The sequence below is a fragment of the Heterodontus francisci genome, chromosome 34, assembly GCF_036365525.1.
Source record: "Heterodontus francisci isolate sHetFra1 chromosome 34, sHetFra1.hap1, whole genome shotgun sequence".
Classification (NCBI taxonomy): domain Eukaryota; kingdom Metazoa; phylum Chordata; class Chondrichthyes; order Heterodontiformes; family Heterodontidae; genus Heterodontus; species Heterodontus francisci.
The window spans coordinates 43,015,643-43,032,879 of NC_090404.1; the positions used below are offsets into that span (position 1 = coordinate 43,015,643).

Below are 17,237 nucleotides of genomic sequence, written 5' to 3' on the forward strand. Positions count from 1 at the left end.
ACACATACCTCCAGACTCTGTTTACAATCTGCACTCCTTATCAATCTTTTAGTCATTCTTTACTGTTTTTCTATATTCTGTCCAACATTCTGACCTGCCACCCATCTTTGTGCAATTCCATTCCTTTAATTTTGATATTAACTTTAACATTTACAGTAAACCATGGTTAGTGAGTCCTCCCCACTCCGAATCCTGTTCATACTGAGAATACCAGGGTGGAGAGCTGGGATATCCTGTCTCAAAACACAGTCACAGAGACACAGCATCATTTACAGCACAGAACAAGGCCATTTGGCCCATCAATTCCATGTCAGCTCTCCAGGGAGCAATCCACTCAGTCCCACTGCCCCACATCAGCCCAAAGCCCTGCAAGTTTATTTCTGTGAAATTTTCCCTCAATCTCCTTTGCTCCAAGGAGAACAACCCCAACTTCTCCAACCTACCCTTGTGAACTCTCTGCTGTGTCAGCAGGTGTGATAACTGAGTGAATCCCTTCCCACACACTGAGCAGGTGAACGGCCTCTCCCCAGTGTGACTGAGTTAATGAATATCCAGCTTTGATGGAGAACCGAATCCCTTCCCACAGTCCCCACATTTCCACGGTTTCTCCATGGTGAGGGTGTCCTTGTGTCTCTCCAGGTTGGATGATCAGTTGAAGCCTCGTCAACACACAGAACACGTGTACAGTTTCTCCCCGCTGTGAATGGTGATGTTTTCTCAGGCTGTGTAACTGGTTAAAGCTCTTTCCACAGTCAGTCACTGGAACACTCTCACTCGGGTGTGTGTGTCTCGGTGCTTTTCCAGTCACACTGATGTTTGAAATCTTTTCCCACAGGCAGAACAGACAAACATTTCTCCTTCCACATTCTCAGTCCGATGATATTCAGGTCCTGATGAATCGAGTGTTTCTGTCAGATCTTGATGTGATGCTTGGTTTGAATTTCCCATCAATAAATACTCCCATTCTAATACCCTGTAAAAGGAGTTTACAAAAGTCAGCACTGTCAGTCCAGGGTAGAAATTCAGAATAGACAGTTCTAGTTTCTATGGAACATTCTTTCCTCTCTTGTTTCCCCCAAACATGTGGTCCATTCAAACTAAAAGCCAAATTAAGCAACAAATTGTAACAGAAGCAAAGGGAACCTTCCCAACTAAACCAGAACATTGCTCCCAGTGTCCACGAGACACTCCGTATCCTGAGGTGTCCACCGGTTGCAGAAGGCCACCCCGGCACAGACAAGACCACGGAAGACAGGGCAGCAGCTAAAGTGACACACCCACTCCCAACATGGTCCCTGTACATCCTGGACCTACACATTGTTTCTCAGCCTGAGCGAGAGGGAGAGAGAGAAGGTGAGAACTGAGTGTTCAAATATACAAACCTGGGTGGGTTTGGGGTGGATGAGGTGAGGGAGAGGAGGGCATTGGGGGGACTGGGGGTTTTGGAAGGGCATGTGATCGAAAGGGCTGTGGGTGTGGGTGGAGTTTTAACCAGGCCCAAGAGCAGGTCACAGAAAAGATCCTCCAACCTCCCCACCCCACCTCCACACCGAGTGGCCAGAGATTAGGAGAATGGGGTTAAACTGTAACCAAGGCCATTGATAAGGTCACACTAGGCAGACTGGTCATGAAAATAAAAGCAAAGCAGCAAGTTAGAGCCAAAATTGACTCAGAGGCAGGAAGCAAAGAGTAATGGTTGATGAGTGTTTGTGTGACTGGAAGGCTGTTTTCAGTGAGGTTCTGCAGGGATCAGTACTGGGTCCTTTGCTTTTTGTTCTATATATCAATGGTTTGGACTTGAATGTAGGGGGTTTGATTAAAAACTTTGCAGATGATACAAAAACTGACCATGTAGTTGATAATGAAGAAGAAAGCTGTAAACTGCAGGAAGATATCAATGGATTGGTCAGATGGGCAGAATAGTGACAATTGGAATTCAATCCGGAGAAGTGTGAGGTAATGTATTTGGAGACAGCCAACAAGGCAAGGGAATACACAATAAATGGTAGGATATTGAGAAGTATAGAGGAACAGAGGGAACTTGGAGTGCATGTTCATAGATCCCTGAATATGGCTGGGCAGGTAGATAAGGCGGAAGGGATACTTGCCTTTATTGGCCAAGGCAGAGAACATAAGAGCATGGAGGTTACTCTGGAAATGTATAAACCACTGGTTAGAACACAGCTGGAGGACTGTGTACAGTTCTGGTCACTGCACTGTAGGAAAGATGTGGCTATATTAGAGAGGGTACAGAGGAGATTTACGAGGATGTTGTCTGGATTGGAGAATTTTCGTTCTGAGGAAATATTGGATAGGTGAGGGTTGTTTTCTTTGGAACAGAGGAGGCTGAGGGGAGACCGAATTGAAGTGTAGAAAATGATGATGGGTCTAAATAGAGTGGTTAGGAAGGACCTATTCCCCTTGGTTGAGGGGCCCATAACCAGGGGCATCGATTTATGGTAAGAGGTAGGAAATTTAAAAGGGATTTGAGGGGAAATGTTTTCAACCAGAGGGCGGTGGGGATCTACAACTCACTGCCTGGGAGGGTGGTAGAGGCAGAAACCTTCAAAACAATTAGTGCCCTAACCTACAAGTGTATTATTACGACCAACCGCTCAAGTCAAAGCCCCCCAATCAAAATATACAGTTTTGATAGTGGTGGGAGAAACACACTGTTGATTCAGTCCCGTCCCTCACAGATCGCCGGACATTTTAAACATTCCAAATTAAGGAAAGATCCAGCCAAATTGTAGCATCTATTAACCCCCGAATAAGGCAAACCAAACCAGGTGTCTTTAGATCAACGAATTAAGTGTTTAATTCGAAAAACTAACTTCTTAAACACTACTAACATATAAACATTTTAAACAGAAAAAATAGTGTCTTTGCATATTTATGCTCCTGCTGAAGTGAAATCTTCCTAAGTGGAATAGTCCAAGGTTGCTTGAAGTCCTTACAGCCGTCTGATTGGGGGTGGGGGGGGGTGGTGGGGGGAGAAAATAAAACAGTAGAGCAGTTCATAGTCTAGCTCAGCAGTTGAATTGATGCTGTTCTTCTCCAGCGATAAATTTCAACAATTACAGTTCAGTAGTTAAAGGAATTGGTTATCTTCTTTTATGAAATTAATCTGACTTGATCTAAAAAAAATTTTGAGAGTATAATAATTAGGGTCTAAATAAACCAAGAGAGAGCTCTCTTTTCCTTCAGTATATGCTGGATGATCATCTGTATCTGTCTCTGTTAACGGTGTCTCAAATGCTAGTTTTTCAACTAGTTTCAAATGTCAATTGGAAACAATGTACCTCTCGATCTTCAGTCTGAGTGGCTGTATCCCGGGGCAACGAGAATACATTCTTTGACTCAGTCTCTGGAGCTTGTTGCCTTAAAGCAGTACTGTTCCTTTTCCAGCCTTAAAGGCACACCGCATTCTTCCTAGAAAAAAAATACAGGATCATAACACGATGGACCAACAGCTGGAAAGAAGGATTAGGCTGGATGGCTCAGCCAGCGAGGACACGCTGGGCTGAGTGGCCTCCTTCCATACTGTAAATTTCCAGGATTCTAAGTTGAGGAGCAGCCCATTGAGGTAATGATACAGGGGCTGTAACCTCTCACACTGAATATATACATCGCCCATGGACTCTTCAAGGCTGCAAACATCACATGCAGCCTGAGAGTGGGTGAAGCTGCTTAAAACCCGATTGTCCAGGATGCCCCATCTCCTGGGCACTCAGACCCAGTTGGAAACAGAATTTGTCAGGTCCTGTTTGCTCTCTGTGCCCTCACCAAGATGGCTGTGCTTGCACCCTGACCCCGCCCTGTCCAAGATAGCGGCCAGTGACCCCTCTCCCCCGGACCTGTCACCATGAGGTAAACACGGGGCCTCTTGGCCGACCAGTCCACCCAAGGCTCCAATTCCTCCCCGGTACCCACATCTCCTCTCACCACTCGAGCCACCTGGTCCATCTCAGTCCATCTCCATTACCTACGCTGGACATGTTCAGTGCACAGTTCGATCCCATGCCAATGCACTCAGCCCCTGTGGTCATTGAAAAGGGACTGACCCTTATCACGGGAGTCCTGGGTAATGAATCCTCCACTGAAAGCTCCAAATATTGAATGGATGATTTTGTGTCATCCCATTGAGATCAGGGTCAGAGAGACAATGGAGAAAATTATTAAATAAATTATACAGAAACCCGAGTGCCCGGGACATCAACTATAGTGTGAAGTACAGTGGGAATTCTGTTCTTCACCCACATTTGGACTCAGGAATTAGAGGGATGTTTTCATAACTTGTAGTTGACACCAAACTGGATGATAGAACTAATAATGAGGAGGAGTGCATTGAAATCCAGGAAGATATAAACAGGCTGGCAGACTGGACAGATAAATGGGAAATGAAATTCAACATAGTGAAATGTGAGCTGGTTCATTTTGGGAGGAGGAATAAGGAGGCCAGTTATTGGTTAGAATGTAAGAAATTAAATGGAGCAGAGGAGCAAAGAGATCTGGGAACAGAGTCACATAAATCACTAAAAGGAGCAACACAAGTTGATAAGAGAGCAAAGAAAGAGTTGATGTTCTTTTCTAGAAGAATACAACGTAACAGCAGGGAGGGAATGTTAAATTTATAGAGAACCTCACGAAGAAGGACTGTGAGCAGTTCTGGTCTCCAGATTAAAAAAGGATATTGAAGACTGAAGAAAGTGCAGAATAGATTTACAAAGATGTCACCAGAGAGGATGTTACTATCCAGCAAGATTGAGCAGGCTGGGGATCCTTTCTCTGGAAAAGAGAAGACTAGGAGGAGATCTGATAGAGGTCTTTAAAATTATCAGTCAGTCAGAACAAGGGGGCAGCAATATAATACAGACATTAACTGGTCAAATAGAGAACTTAGGAGGAATTTCTCTACTCAGAGAGTGGTGAGAATGTGGAACTCACTGCCATGTGGAGTGGTTGAAGGTGATAACAATGATGTGTTTAAGGGGAGGCTCAATACATTAATGAGGGAGAAGGGACTAGAGGGATATGGGGACAGAGTGGGACAAGGTAATCAGATTGGGAGGAGGCTCATGTGGATTATAAACAGCAGCACAGACTAGTGGGGCTGAACGGCCTGTTTCTGGGCTGTAATTCTGTGTACATTCAGCCTGGGTGGATTAATGCTCAGGTTCACTGGGCCCAGGGGTGGATTAATGAAAGTTATGGCTCTATGTTTTAGACGATGCTGCCGAGTACTGCAGGTGATGGAGAAGAGTTTCTCTCTATCTACCCTATCAGTTTCAATTAATATCTTGAAAACTTTAATCAAATCACCCCTTAATCTTCTGAATTCCAGGGACTACAACCCTCACAGTGAGGTGATTCATTCTGGCAGAAGGAATAGGGAGAGGCAACATACACTTAATGGTACAGTTCTAAAGAGTTTGCAGGGATAGAGGGACCTGAGGGTTCATGTGCAGAGATCACTGAAAGTGGAAGGATGTATTGAGGGAACAGCTGGCAAAGCAAATGGGATCTTGGGCCGCATAAATAGAGGTATTGAACACAAAAGGAAGGAAGTTATGCTGAACATTTATAAAGCTCTGGTTAGGCCACAACTAGAGTATTGCATCCAGTTCTGGTCACCACACTTTAGGAAGGATGTGAAGGTCCTTGAGAGGGTGCAGAGATTTATCAGAATGGTTCCTGAGATGAGAGAATTTAACTACAAGGTTAGGTTGGAGGAGCTGGTGTTGTTCTCCTTGGAGCAAAGGAGATTGAGGGAAGATCTGATAGAGGTGTTGAAAATGATGACAGGTTTAGATAAGGCAGACCAAGAAAAGCTGTTCCCATTAGCTGATGATACAAGGATTAGTGGACACAGATTCAGGTTTTGAGATACAGGAGGGCTGTGAGGAAGCAGTTTTTTTACACAGTGAGTGGTAATGACCTGGAACTCACTGCCTACGAGGGTGGTGGAAGTGGAGACGATCAATGATTACAAAAGGAAATTAGATGGGCACTTGAGGGAAATAAACCTGCAGGACTACGGGGATAGAGTGGGGGAATGGGACTGACTGGATTGTTCTACAGAGAGCTGGGATGGAATCAAAAAGATCAATGTCCTCCTTCTGTGCTGTAATGACTCTGATTCATTTGTGTAATCTCTCCTCGTAATTTAACCCTTGGAGTCCAGGTATTATTCAGGTAAATCTACACTGCACTCCCTCCAAGGCCATTATATCCTTCCGAAGGTGTGGTGCCCAGAACTGAACACAATACTCCAGGTGTGGTCTAACCAGGGCTTTGTGTATCTCAGTGCTTTTCCACTCTCACTGAGACCTGAAATCTTTTCCCACAGACAGAACAGACAAACCTTTCTCCTTCCACATTCAAAGGCCGATGATATTCAGGTCCTGATGTATCGAGTGACTCTGTCAGATCTTGATGTGATGTTTGGCTCGAGATTCGCCATCTGCATATCCCCTGCTTCTAAGCCCCTGTAAAAGGAGTTTACAAAAACCATCACTGTCAGTCCAGGATAGAAATTCACAACATTCTCTCCTCCTGCTTCCTGGCCCAGGATGACTGTACATGCACCCTGCTGTACATTGTCCTGAGGGAGGCCACACACCAGCCTGGATTCACGTCTGCGGCTGCAGAAACGCCTGTGTATTCCCCTATCAAATCTCCTATCACTATTGCTCAGTCAGTCAGCTTTGTGACCCTCTGTGAAGCTGATCCAACTGTGCAGCCATGGCCTTGACTCTGGCTGCACTCCTTAGATGAACCATCACTTTCATCAGTATTCAGAACTGAATACTGGTTGGAGAGTGAGATGCACTCAGGGGTCTCCTGCATTCCCTGCCTGTTTCTTCTTGACTGTCAGTTGGCCACCCATTGCCTCTCTCCCTGCATACTCTTAAGCTGCAGGGTGACCATATCTATAAACGTGCTGTCCACAAATCTCTCACCTCATGGATGCACCGCAGTGACACCAGCTGCAGTTCATGTTCCGAAAACCGGAGTGCGAGCTGCTGCAACTTGTTTTATCTTCATCCATGTGATGTGGGTGTTGCTGGCTCGGCCAGTATTTATTGTCCATCCCAAACTGCCCTTGACAACTGAGAGGCTCGCTCGGCCATTTCAGAGGGCATTTCAGAGTCAGCCACATTGCTGTGGATCTGGAGTCACATGTCGGCCAGACCAGGTAATGACAACAGATTTCCCATTAGTGAACCAGATGGCTTTTTAATTGCAGATTTATTAATTGAATTTAAATTTCACCATCTGCCGTGGTGGGAATCGAACCCATGTTCCAGTGACATTACCCTGATGTCACCACTTCCCCCAATGATACTTCCTACACAAATGGTTATCTGGAGTTGGCACATTACACAGGATGTGCACTCCAGAGGTCGGAGCAGCCCCACCATTGGCAGGAATTTGGAACTTGTCACTGCAAAGGCTTTTGTCATCAAAAAGGACTGTGTAATGTATCAGTGTGGTGTGAGATAGTCAAGTGTTGAATAAGTAAAGAAAATATCTTTGGAAATAGCTGACACCACAATTTACAATCAAAGTGCTGTTTAGTTAATTGGGGATTTCTTTTAGTTTAGTTATTAGAACAAAAGACTGAAAATGTGAAATCTTGTGTAATTTATTAGTGTGGTCTGGGGATTCATATCTCATATTTTTCATATTGACAATCTGTGAGGTCGGAACAACTGGAAAGTGGGATGAACAGATACAATGGGCAGAATGGCCTCCTCCTGTGCTGTAAATAGAGTCAGAGAGTTCTACAGCACAGAAACAGGCCCTTCGGCCCATCGTGTCCGTGCCGGCCATCAAGCACCTAACTATTCTAATCCCATTTTCCAGCACTTGGCCCATAGTCTTGTCTGCTATGGTGTTTCAAGTGCTCATCTAAATACTTGTTAAATGTTGTGAGGGTTCCGGCCTCTACCACCTCTTCAGGCAGTGCTTTTCAGATTCCAACCACCCTCTGGGTGAAACTTGTTTTTTCCCACAAATCCTCTCTAAACCTCCTGCCCCTTACCTTAAAATCAATGTCTCCTGGTTATTGACACCTCCAAGAAGGGAAAAAGTTTCTTCCTATCGAACCTATCAATGCCCCTCATAAATTTGAATACCTCAATCATGTCCCCCTTCAGCCTTCTCTGCTCTAACGAAAACAACCCCAGCCTTTTCAGTCTCTCTTCATACCTGAAATGCTCCAGCCCAGGCAACATCCTGGTGAATCTCCACTGCACCCTCTCCAATACAATCACATCCTTCCTATTGTGTGGTGCCTAGAACTGTACACAGTACTCCAGCTGTGGCCTAACTCGCGTTTTATACAGCTCCACCATAACCTCCCTGCTCTTATATTCTATGCCTCAGCTGATAAAGGCAAGTATCCCATATGCCTTCCAAACCACCTTATCTCCCTGTGCTGCTGCCTTCAGTGATCTATTGACAAGTACACCAAGGCCCCTCTGACCTTCAGTACTTCCTAGGGTCCTCCCATCCATTGTATATTCCCTTGCCTTGTTAGTCCTCCCAAAATGCATCACCTCACATTTCTCAGGATTAAATTCTATTTGCCACTGCTCTGCCCATCTACATCGTCCTGTAATCTAAGGCTTTCCTCCTCACTATTTACGACACCACCAATTTTCATGTCAACTGCGAATCTACTTATCATGCCTCCTATATTCACATCGAAATCATTAATGTACACTACAAACAGTAAGGGTCCCAGTACCGATCCCTGCGGTACACCACTGGTCTCAGGTTTCCACTCGCAAAAACAACCCTCGACCATCACCCTCTGCCTCCTGCCACTAAGCCAATTTTGGATCCAATTTGCCAAATTGCCCTGGATCCCATGGGCTCTGACCTTCTTAACCACTCTCCCAAGTGGGACCTTATCAAAAGCTTACTGAAATCCATGCAGACTACATCAACTGCTTTACCCTCATCTACACACCTCGTTACTGCCTTGAAAAATTCAATCAGGTTAGTTAGACACGATCTCCCCCTGACAAAGCCATGTTGACTATCCCTGATTAATCCCTGCCTCTCCAACTGAAGATTAATCCTGTCCCTCAGAACTTTTTCCAATACTTTCCCAACCACTGATGTTGGACTCACTGGCCTGTAAGTACCTGGTTTATCCCTGCTACCCGTCTTGATAATGGCACCACATTCGTAGTCCTCCAGTCCTCTGGTACCTCTCCTGTGACCAGAGAGGATCTGAAAATTTATGTCAGAGCCCCTGCTATCTCCTCCCTTGCCTCACATAACAGCCTGGGATACATCTCATCTGGGACTGGGGATTTATCCACTTTTAAGCCCGCTAAAACAGCTAATACTTCCTCACTTTCAATGCTAATATGTTCAAGTGTATCACAATCCCCCTCCCTGATCTCTACACCTACATCATCCTTCTCCATAGTGAACACAGATGCAAAGTAATCATTTAAAACCTCACCTATGTCCTCCGGCACCACACACAGATTGGCACTTTGGTCCCTAATGGGCCCCACTCTTTCACTGGTTATCCTCTTGCCCTGAATATACTTAGAAAATGCCTCAGCATTTTCCTTGATCTTGCCCGCCAGTGTTTTTTCATGCCCCCTCTTTGCTCTCCTAATTACTTTTTTTTGTACCCCCCCCCCCCCCACCCCACTACACTTTCTATACTCCTCCAGGTCCTCTGCTGTTTTCAGCACTTTGAATCTGGCAAAAGCCTCGGTTTTTTTTCCTGATCCAATCCTCTATATCCCTTGACATCCAGGGTTCCCTGGACTTGTTGGTCCTACCCTTCACTTTTACGGGTACATGTTGCCTCTGAACCCTCACTATTTCCTCTTTGAATGACTCCCACTGGTCTGATGCAGACTTTCCTACAAGTTGCTGCTCCCAGTCCACTTTGGCCAGATCCTGTTTTATCATATTGAAATTAGCCTTCCCCCAATTCAGTACTTTTATTTCCAGCCCGCCTTTGTCTTTTTCTTAGAGTTATGGTCACTATCCCCGAAATGCACCCCCACTGACACTTCTACCACTTGTCCAGCATCATTCCCCAGGATTAGGTCCAGTACTGCGCCTTTTCTTGTTGGACTTTCTATGTACTGGCTCAAAAAAGTCTCCTGTATATATTTTAAGAATTCTGCCCCCTTGAAGTTTTTTTTACAGTAAGACCATCCCAGTTGATATCAGGTTAGTTGAAATCCCCTACTATTATTACTGCATTATTTTAACACCTCTCTGAGATTTACCTACATATCTGCTCCTCTATCTCTCCCTGACTGTTTGGAGGCCTGTAGTACACTCCCAGCCAAGTGATAGCCCCTTTTTGTTTTTAAGTTCTACTCATCTGGCCTCATGTGAAGAACCTTCTCAGATATCATCCCTCCTTACTGCAGTAATTGACTCCTTGATCAACAGAGCAATGCGACCTCCTCTTTTATCCCTTCTCCTGTCATACCTGAAGATTCTATAGCCTGGAATATTGAGCTGCCAGTCCTGCCCTTCCCTCAACCATCTCTGTGATAGCAACTATATCATAATCACATGTGCTAATCAACGCCCTCAATTCATCTGTCTTGCATTAAAATAAATGCAGTCCAGCCTTGCATTTGTCACTTGTGCCTTAACAGGTCTATATTTGCTCTGCCTAACAGACTGACTCAGTTTCTCTTCTATATTTGACTGAGCATCACCCGCTCCTATACCTCCACTCTGTATCCCATTCCTCTGCCAAATGTGTTGAAACTGCCCCCAACAGCACTCGTAAACCTCCCAGCAAGGATGTTCGTCCAACTTGTACAGGTCCCACCTTTGCCAGAAACAGACCCAGTGATCCAGGAAGCTAAAGCCCTCCCTCCTGCACCATCTCTTCAGCCACGCATTAATCTGCTCTTTCCTCCTATTCCTATATTCACTAGCATGTGGCACTGGAGTAATCCAGAGATTACAACCTTTGAGGTCCTGCTTTTTAATCTGCTACCGAGCTCCCTAAATTCTTGTTTCAGGTCCTCATCCTCTTTTTACCTCCGTCGTTGGTACCAATGTGTTCCACGACCTCTGACGGTTCACCCCCCCTTCAGAATGTCTTGCAGCCATTAGATTAGATTTAGATTAGAGATACAGCACTGAAACAGGCCCTTCGGCCCACCGAGTCTGTGTCGAACATGAACCACCCATTTATACTAATCCTACATTCCTACCAAACATCCCCACCTGTCCCTATATTTCCCTACCACCTACCTACACTAGTGACAATTTATAATGGCCAATTTACCTATCAACCTGCAAGTCTTTTGGCTTGTGGGAGGAAACCGGAGCACCCGGAGAAAACCCACGCAGACACAGGGAGAACTTGCAAACTCCACACAGGCAGTACCCGGAATCGAACCCAGTTCCCTGGAGCTGTGAGGCTGCAGTGCTAACCACTGCGCCACTGTGCCGCCCGTGACTAACTTGACCCAAGCACCAGGGAGGCAACATACCATCCTGAAGTCACGTTTGTGGCCACAGAAATGCCTATCTGTATCCCTTACGATAGAATCCATTATCAGTATAGTTCTTCCAGTCCTTTTCCTCCCCTGCTGTGCAGCAGAGCCATGCGTGGTAACACAAACTTGGCTGTTGCTGCTTTCCCCTGGGAGGTCATTCCCCCCAACAGTATCCAAAGTGGTCTATCTGTTTGAGAGGGGGATGGCCACAGGGGACTCCTGCACTACCTGACTGTGCCTACTACTCCATCTGGTGGTCACCCATCTCATTTCTGCCTGTGCAGCCATTACCTGCAGTGTGACCACCTCTCTAAAGGTGCTATCCACAACGTCCTCAGCATCGCGGATGCTCCACAGTGAATCCACCTGCAGCCCCAGCTCCATAATGCGGGTAGTCAGTAGCTGCAGCTGGATCCACTTCCTGCACACATGGTAGTCAGGGACACTGGAAGCATCCCTGATTTCCCAAATAGCGCAGGAGGAGCATATCACGGGGCTGAGCTCTCCTGCCATGACTTACCTTTGGATTAATTAGTTACTCCCTTTAAAAGATATTAATTACACTGGAGGCTTGTTCTACTCCAAACACTACCCACGACAATCTAAATTACTCTAACTGAAAAAAAACACACTCTTAGTACTCACTTTATCACTCGAGGTCTTTTTTCAAACAAAAAACAACTTTCCCCTTATTTTTTTAAAGCTAATTAAATTGACTAACAGTTGTTAATTACCCAACCAATCACAAACAAAGAACAAAGAACAGTTCAGCACAGGAACAGGCCATTCGGCCCTCCAAGCCTGCGTTAATCTTGATGCCTGCCGAAACTAACATCTTCTGCACTTCCAGGGCCCATATCGCTCTATTCCCTTCCTATTCATATATTTGTCAAGATGTCTCTTAGACGTCGCTATCGTATCTGCTTCCACCACCTCCCCTGGCAGCAAGTTCCAGGCACTCACCACCCTCTGTGTAAAGAACTTGCCTCGCACATCCCCTCTAAACTTTGCCCCTTGCACCTCAAACCTATGTTCCCTAGTAACTGACTCTTCCACCCTGAGAAAAAGCTTCTGACTATCCACTCTGTCCATGTCGCTCATAACTTTGTAAACCTCTATCATGTCGCCCCTCCACCTCCATTGTTCCAGTGAAAGCAATCCGAGTTTTTCCAACCTCTCCTCATAGCTAATGCCCTCCAGACCAGGCAACATCCTGGTGAACCTCCTCTGTACCCTCTCCAAAGCCTCCACGTCCTTCTGGTAGTGTGGTGACCAGAATTGCACGCAATATTCTAAGTGTGGCCAAACTAAAGTTCTGTACAGCTGCAGCATGACTTGCCAATTTTTATACTCGATGCCCCGACCGATGAAGGCAAGTATGCCGTATGCCTACTTGACTGCCTTATCCACCTGCGTTGCCACTTTCAGTGACCTGTGGACCTGTACGCCCAGATCTCTCTGCCTGTCAATACTCCTAAGGGTTCTGCCATTTACTGTATACCTCCCACCTGCATTAGACCTTCCAAAATGTATTACCTCACATTTGTCCTGATTAAACACCATCTGCCATTTCTCCGCACAAGTCTCCAACTGATCTATATCCTGCTGTATCCTCTGACAATCCTCATCATTATCCGCAACTCCACCAACCTTTGTGTCGTCCGCAAACTTACTAATCAGATCAGCTACATTTTCCTCCAAATCATTTATATATACTACAAACAGCAAAGGTCCCAGCACTGATCCCTGCGGAACACCACTAGTCACATCCCTCCATTCAGAAAAACACCCATCCACTGTTACCCTCTGTCTTCTGTGACTGAGCCAGTTCCGTATCCATCTTGCCAGTTCACCTCTGATCCCGTATGACTTCAGCTTTTGCACCAGTCTGCCATGCGGGACCTTGTCAAAGGCTTTACTAAAGTCCATATTGACAACATCCACCACCCTTCCCTCATCAATCATCTTCGTCACTTCCTCAAAAAACTCAATCAAATTAGTAAGACACGACCTCCCCTTCACAAAACCATGCTGCCTCTCGCTAATAAATTCGTTTGTTTCCAATGGGAGTAAATCCTGTCCCGAAGAATCCTCTCTAATAGTTTCCCTACCACTGACGTAAGGCTCACCGCCCTATAATTTCCTGGATTATCCTTGCCACCCTTCTTAAACAAAGCAACAACATTGGCTATTCTCCAGTCCTCTGGGACCTCACCTGTAGCCAATGATGATGCAAAGATTTCTGTCAAGGTCCCAGCAATTTCTTCCCTTGCCTCCCTCAGTATTCTAGGGTAGATCCCATCAGGCCCTGGGGACTTATCTACCTTAATGCTTTGCAAGACACCCAACACCTCCTCCTTTTTAATAATGAGATGACTGAGACTATCTGCACTCCCTTCCCTGTGCTCATCATCCACCAAGTCCTTCTCCTTGGTGAATACTGATGCAAAGTACTCATTTAGCACCTCACCCATTTCCTCTGGCTCCACGCATAGATTCCCATCTCTGTCCTTGAGTGGGCCAACCCTTTGCCTGGTTACCCTCTTGCTCTTTATATATGTATAAAAAGCCTTGGGATTTTCCTTAATCCTGTTTGCCAATGACTTTTCATGACCCATTTTAGCCCTCCTAACTCCTTGCTTAAGTTACTTTCTACTGTCTTTATATTCCTCAAGTGCTTCATCTGTTCCTAGCCTTCCAGCCCTTACAAATGCTTCCTTTTTCTTTTTGACTGGGCTCACAATATCCCGTGTTATCCAAGCTTCCCGAAACTTGCCAAACTTGTCTTTCTTCCTCACAGGAACATGCTGGTCCTGGATTCTAATCAGCTGACGTTTGAAAGACTCCCACATGTCAGATGTTGATTTACCCTCAAACAGCCGCCCCCAAACTAAATTCGTCGGTTCCTGCCTAATATTGTTATATTTAGCCTTCCCCCAATTTAGCACCTTCACCCGAGGACTACTCTTATCCTTATCCACAAGTACCTTAAAACTTATGGAATTATGGTCACTGCTCCCGAAATGCTCCCCCACTGAAACTTCGACCAGCTGGCCGGGCTCATTCCCCAATGCCAGGTCCAGAATGGCCCCATCCCTAGTTGGACTATCTACATACTGTTTCAAGAAGCCCTCCTGGATGCTCCTCACAAATTCTGCCCCATCCAAGCCCCTAGCACTAAGTGAGTCCCAGTCAATATTGGGGAAGTTAAAATCACCCACCACTACAACCCTGTTACCTTTACATCTTTCCAAAATCTGTCCACATATCTGCTCCTCTACCTCCCGCTGGCTGTTGGGAGGCCTGCAGTAAACCCCCAACATTGTGACTGCACCCTTCCTATTCCTGAGCTCCACCCATATTGCCTTGCTGTATGATCCCTATGAGGTGTCCTCCCGCAGTACAGCTGTGATATTCTCCTTAACCAGTAATGCAACTCCCCCACCCCTTTTACATCCCCCTCTATCCCACCTGAAGCTTCTAAAGCCTGGAACATTTAGCTGCCAATCCTACCCTTCCCTCAACCAAGTCTCTGTAATAGCAACATCATATTTCCAAGTACTAATCCAAGCTCTAAGTTCATCTGCCTTACCTGTTATACTTCTCGCATTGAAACAAATGCACTTCAGACCACCAGTCCTGCTGTGCTCAGCAACATCTCCCTGCCTGCTCTTCCTCTTCGTCCCACTGGCCTTATTTACTATGTCTTCCTCATTTACTTCACTAGCTGTCCTACTGCTCTGGTTCCCACCTCCCTGCCACACTAGTTTAAACCCTCCCGAATGACACTAGCAAACCTTGCAGCCAGGATATTAGTGCCCTTCCAGTTTAGATGCAACCCATCCTTCTTGTACAGGTCCCATCTGTCCCTGAAGAGAGCCCAATGGTCCAGATATCTGAAACCCTCCCTTCTACACCAGCTGCTCAGCCACGTGTTTAGCTGCATTATCTTCCAATTTCTAGCCTCACTGGCACGTGGCACAGGGAGTAATCCAGAGATTACAACCCTAGAGGTCCTGTTTTTTAACTTACTATTTAACTCCCTAAACTCCCCCTGCAGGACATCACTCTTCCTGCCTATGTCATTGGTACCGATGTGTACCACAACCTCTGGCTGTTCACCCTCCCACTTCACAATGCCCTCTGTCCGTTCAGAGACATCCTTGACCCTGGCACCAGGGAGGCAACATACCTTCCTGGAGTCTCTTTCACATCCACAGAAGCGCCTATCTGTGTCCCTGACTATAGAGTCCCCTATAACTATTACTCTTCTGCACTTTGTCCCTCCTTGCTGAACAACAGTGCCAACCGTGGTGCCACTGCTCTGGCTGCTGCTGTTTTCTCCTGATAGGCCACCCCCCCCAACAGTATCCAAAACGGTATACTTGTTAGAGAGGGGGATAGCCACAGGGGATTCCTGCACTGACTGCCTGCCCCTTCTAGCGGTCACCCATCTATCTGCCTGCACTTTGGGTGCAACCACTTCTCTAAAGCTCCCGTCTGTGACGCTTTCCGTCACCTTGAAAATTTCCCGTGATATCACTAAGTCCTTTTTTTCCCTCTTTCGAGTCTCAGCGCATGCCAAGAGGCACAGGGAGCCTGTCGCCGCTCTGGATCAGCTTCCTCACATGTCCACCAGTCGTCGCTCCGCTACCAGATAAGTAAGGGCATTGAGCCCCGCTCTTTATTTATAGCCTGCCATGTTTTATGTTTTCTATTTTCTATTGCACAGGATGTTCACTGCAGAGGTTGCAGCAGCCCTGCAATTGCGCCAGCTATTAGGTAATAAACTTGCTACTACGAGCGGCGCAGGGGTGAGCACCGCAGCCTCACAGCTCCAGCGATTCTGGGTTCTCCCTGTGACCGCGTGGGTTTCTGCTGGGTGCTCCGGTTTCCTCCCAAAGCCAAAGATTTGCAGGTTGATAGGTAAATTGGCGATTGTAAATTGCCCCTACTGTAGGTAGGTGGTAGGGGAATTGAGGGGATGTGGTAGGAATATGGGATTAATGTAGGATTAATATAAATGGCTGGTTGATGGTCGGCACAGACTCGGTGTATCTCTAAATAAATAAATAATAAACCTCAATACTTAAAAATAAAAGACTACTCACCGGCTACTCACTTCCCTTCTATTGGTGTCAGTTAAATCTGAGGAAGCTGCCCCTTATTCTGATGAAAACTGGAATGTTTAATTTCCAGCTCCTTGGACAAACTTCCGAACTCTGGAGAAAGGGAAACAAAGTTACAAAACTTACCAGCCAATCAACTCACAGGCTTCCTGACTCGGTGGAAACGGGAGAAGAAACTGAGAAGTGGCGGCTCGGATACTGAAGTCGAATAGAGAAGTCGCTGCACCATCACTTCAATGCGGCCCCTCCCTTCCCCCGGGATTCTCGCCGCACGTCCGCCGAACCCGGCGGCTCTGATTCAGGGCCTGAGAGCCGTTGAAACTCGGTGTTACCGAGGCTGCGCTCAGCTTCCGGGAGCGGCACCGCGCATGCTCCACGGAGACAGGCGGACACCGTGGGGCGGAGCCTTCTGACGCCTGCGTGTTGCTGTTCTTGGGGTGGAGATAGGCCGTATTTCTGCGCGCGGTGCATTCTGGGCAGTATAGGCTGCAATTTACCAGTCGGGGAATGGACGGGTAGTTAATGGTTCATACTCAGAAAAATAAAATGGTATAAAGCAGCAAACATATATTAATGGCGCGTTTGCTGGCAACGT

General features: G+C 46.3%; 1 long non-coding RNA gene and 1 pseudogene across 1 annotated transcript; both read right to left on the reverse strand.

Annotated features, from left to right (window-relative positions):
- The window catches only part of LOC137348857 (zinc finger protein 271-like), a 140,102-nt pseudogene that overhangs the window by 110,975 nt on the left and 11,890 nt on the right, over window positions 1-17,237 (reverse strand).
- Window positions 107-16,985, reverse strand: LOC137349420 (uncharacterized). Its single transcript, XR_010969394.1, has 4 exons — window positions 16,769-16,985; window positions 6,365-6,488; window positions 3,303-3,432; window positions 107-973 (listed from the first exon to the last, which is right to left on the reverse strand). It is a non-coding gene; the product is annotated as an uncharacterized lncRNA (long non-coding RNA).